This window comes from Hyla sarda, chromosome 1 (assembly GCF_029499605.1).
Source record: "Hyla sarda isolate aHylSar1 chromosome 1, aHylSar1.hap1, whole genome shotgun sequence".
In the NCBI taxonomy this organism is placed as follows: Eukaryota; Metazoa; Chordata; class Amphibia; order Anura; family Hylidae; genus Hyla; species Hyla sarda.
In genome coordinates, this window is record NC_079189.1 from 287705786 (window position 1) to 287710445 (window position 4660).

The following is a 4660-nucleotide window of genomic DNA, read 5'->3' on the forward strand; positions in this document are numbered from 1 at the left end:
TACATCAGGTGGTCTGAGAATTACAAATGTTCCAAACATCTACTTGTGATGTATCATTGTATGTAAAGGATATATGGCACTCTCAAATTATGGTGCTCGAATAGGGTCCCAATCCTTCATTCAAAGTAGAAATAAATTCGGCACTCATATGCAATTAGGAATATGTAGTTTTATTCCGCAAATTTTATTCAGTCAACATACAGAATCATGAGAAAAGAGACCAACATAGAAAGTAAAATAATAGCAAAATATAAGTGCAAACGCACCAGGGTGAGACTAGGATCAAGGTATCAATAGGAATAAAGTATATTCCTATTCATTGTTTTCAAACCAGGGTGTCTCCAGCAGTTGCATAACCCTTGCATTTTTCCCCCCTCTGTTCTGTAGCACACCTGGGGGAGGGGTTAATTGATTAACTACTCTCAGGTGTTTAAAACTAACTGGGATACTCTGTGAGCCCTGCTCTGGCTGAGTCTCACTGAAGCTTTGGTTTGTATTCTAATTCTTAAGTGTTAACATCTGCGAAGTTTTATACGCAGAAGTTTAAAAAGCAGGAGTTGTAAGCAGGACCCACTGTAACTGTAAGTATTACACTCCCTTGATAAAAGTAGTTTTTCTTAATAGTTAATAACAGCTGTTTGTCACCAAGGATATGGACAGCAGGATTGGAGGTTTTCTTCAGTGCACATTGTGCCACATGTATACATCTCTGGAGCAGCAGCTTCAGGGTGAATACCGCTGTGACAAATGTGAGCATGTTGCCCACCTGGAAGCTCGTATTAGAGATCTAGAGGAGCAAAATGCAACATTGAGGGCGATTGACAATCTTACAGAGCAAGCAGTTAGCGGGGTAGAAATGGAGGTTGGAGAAACTAGCCAGGAGGCCCAAGTAGGGAGCTCGGTTAATGTAGTTAGAGGGACTGGAAAGGGGGCAAGGAAAAGGAAGGTCACTTCTGCTTCTGATCTCCCAAGTAAAATTGCCAAGTTGGGCGATGATGCGAGGGCCTCAGTATCAGAGATGGCAACCCTAGTGGATACTGGTCTCCCTAACAGCCGGGGGAACAGCTCAACTAGTAGTGTGGGGGATGGTAACGCAGGTAGGCCAAGACAGTTAGTTGTAGTAGAGGATTCTATAATCAGGAAGACTGATAGAATAATTTGTCGCCAAGACCACCTCAACCGAATGGTTTGCTGTCTCCCTGGTGCCAGGGTTCGGCATGTGGTGGAAAGGGTGGACAAATTACTAGGGGGGGCTGGGGATGACCCAGCTGTCGTGGTCCATGTGGGAACCAACCACAGAATACATGGTAGGTGGAGGTCCTTGAAGAATAATTACAAGGAACTAGGTGCCAAGCTGAAGGGAAGGACCTCTAAGGTTGTGTTCTCTGGAATACTTCCTGTGCCATGCGCATCGCAGGAAAGACAGCGGGAGATTAGGGAGTTAAATGCATGGCTTAAGTCGTGGTGTAAGGGGGAAGGGTTTGGGTTTTTAGAGCACTGGGATGACTTTTCATTGGGGTACAAACTCTCTTCTACGGATAATTTGCACCTGAATGGAAGGGGGTCCGCTGTGCTGGGGGAGAGAATCCTGGAAGGGGTGGCAGAGTATTTAAACTAGGTGAGTGGGGGGAGGATAATAAAGCAAAGAAAGCAGACAGTGGGATGGATAGGTTAGAGAGGGGTCAGGACATAATGGTGAAGAGGAGTCCTGTGGAGGGAGGTTAAGAGCAGTGGATAAGGAGATCCATGGGCTACAAACCAGCCGTAAAAATAAATGTAGCCCGAAAAATTGTAATCCCAATAATTCAAAAAATTCCATTAGCCCCAATAACTCAATAACTACAATAAGCCCCATTAACTCAAAAAATACCATTAGCCCCAATAACTTAAATAATAACGTTAGACCCAATAACGCAAAAAATCCCATTAGCCCCAATAACTTAAATAGTACAATTAGCCCTTATAACTCAAAAAATAACACTAACCCCAATAACTCAGAAAATTCCATTAGTGAGACTATATGTGTAAAACTTAATGGAAATGTAAAGTGTATGTTCACAAATGCCAGAAGCCTAGCAAATAAAATGGGGGAGCTTGAGGCCTTGATACTGGAGGAACATATTGATATAGTTGGGGTCACTGAGACATGGCTGGACTCCTCGCATGACTGGGCTGTTAATCTGCAGGGGTTTACATTGTTTCGCAAGGATAGATTGAACAGAAAAGGTGGTGGAGTCTGTCTGTATGTTAGAAGTGGTATGGAAGTCAGTGTGAACGATGCCATAGTGTGTGATGATTCTGAGGATGTGGAATCACTGTGGGTAGAATTACAAAAGGAGGGAAATATTGAAAAAATAGTATTTGGTGTAATCTACAGACCCCCTAATATCACTGAAGAGATAGAAGGTCGGCTGTATAAACAAATAGAGAGGGCCGTCCGGGCAGGTACAGTGGTAATAATGGGAGATTTTAACTATCCAGATATAGATTGGGGCCGGGGCTGGCTAAAACTACAAAGGGGAGAAAATTCCTAAATTTATTGCAGGATAATTTTATGGGCCAGTTTGTGGAGGACCCAACAAGAAGTGATGCCTTGCTGGATCTGATCATTTCCAACAACGCAGAGCGGGTTGGTAATGTAACTGTGAGGGAAAACCTTGGTAATAGCGACCACAATATAGTTACTTTTGACTTAAAATGTAGAAAACAAAGACAGACGGGGAAGGCAAAAACATATAACTTTAAAAAGGCAAACTTCCCTGGGCTGAGATCTGCACTACAGGACATAGACTGGGGGAGGTGTTCTCAAATACTGATACAGAAGGTAAATGGGACATCTTTAAATCAACTCTAAATAACTATACAGCTAAATATATACCAAAGGGGAACAAATATAAACGATTAAAACTAAATCCTACATGGCTGACAAATGATGTTAAAAGAGCAATAAACAACAAAAAAATAACCTTCAAAAAATTCAAATCTGATGGGTCAGATATAACATTTAAACAGTACAAAGAGCTTAATAAAATCTGTAAAAATGTAATAAAAACAGCAAAAATTCTAAATGAGAGACAGGTGGTCAAAGAAAGCAAAACTAATCCTAAATATTTTTTTAGATATATAAATACAAAAAAACCAAGGACAGAGCATGTAGGACCCCTTAATAATGATAATGGGGAGGTTGTCACGGGCGATCAAGAGAAGGTGGAGCTACTGAATGGGTTTTTTAGTTCTGTATATACTATGGAAAAAGGAGCTGACATTGGACAGGTCAGTGCTGGTAACACATCATGTAATGTACTGAACTGGCTTAATGTAGAGATGGTACAAGGTAAGTTAAGTAAAGTAAATGTAAGTAAATCTCCAAGACCGGATGGACTACACCCAAGAGTTCTTAGAGAGGTAAGTTCAGTAATATCTGTACCCTTGTTCATGATATTTAGAGATTCTCTGGTGTCTGGTATTGTGCCAAGGGACTGGCGCAAGGCTAATGTGGTGCCAATCTTCAAGAAGGGCTCTAGGTCTTCGCCGGTAAGTTTAACGTACATTGTGGGTAAATTGTTTGAAGGATTTATAAGGTACATACAGGAATACATAGGGGATAATAGTATTATAAGTGATAGCCAGCATGGGTTTACTAAGGATAGAAGTTGTCAAACCAATCTAATTTGTTTTTATGAAGAGGTGAGTAGAAGCCTTGACAGAGGAATGGCTGTGGATATAGTGTTTCTGGATTTTGCTAAAGCATTTGATACTGTCCCTCACAGACGTCTGACAGGTAAGTTAAGCTCCTTGGGCTTGGAAACTTTAGTTTGTAACTGGATTGAACACTGGCTCATGGATTGTACCCAGAGAGTGGTGGTCAATGATTCGTACTCTGGTCCCCGGTAATTAGTGGTGTACCCCAAGGTTCAGTACTGGGCCCGCTGTTGTATAATTTATTTATCAATGATATAGAGGATGGCATTAACAGCTCTGTTTCTATCTTTGCAGATGACACCAAGCTTTGTAGCACGGTACAGTCTATAGAGGATGTGCATAAGTTACAAGATGACTTGGATAGACTAAGTGTCTGGGCATCCACTTGGCAAATGAGTTTAAATGTGGATAAATGTAAAGTTATGCATCTGGGTACTAATAACCTGCATGCATCGTATGTCTTAGGGGGGATTAAACTGGCAGAGTCACTGGTAGAGAAGGATCTGGGTGTACTTGTACATCACAGACTACAGAATAGCATGCAATGTCAGGCTGCTGCTTCCAAGGCCCCAGGATATTGTCATGTATAAAAAGAGGCATGGACTCGCGGGACAGGGACATAATACTCCCCCTTTATAAAGCATTGGTATGGCCTCACCTGGAATATGCTGTTCAGTTTTGGTCGCCTGTTCATAAAAGGGACACTGCGGAGTTGGAAAGGGTGCAGAGACGCGCAACTAAACTAATATGGGCATGGAACATCTTAAATATGAGGAGCGATTAAAGTAGTTACAATTGTTTAGTCTTGAGAAGAGACGTTTAAGGGGGGGATATGATAAACGTATATAAGTATATTAATGGCCCATACAAAAAATATGGAGAAAAACTGTTCCAGGTTAAACCCCCCCCCCAAAGGACGACGGGGCACTCCCTTCGTCTGGAGAAGAAAAGGTTTAGT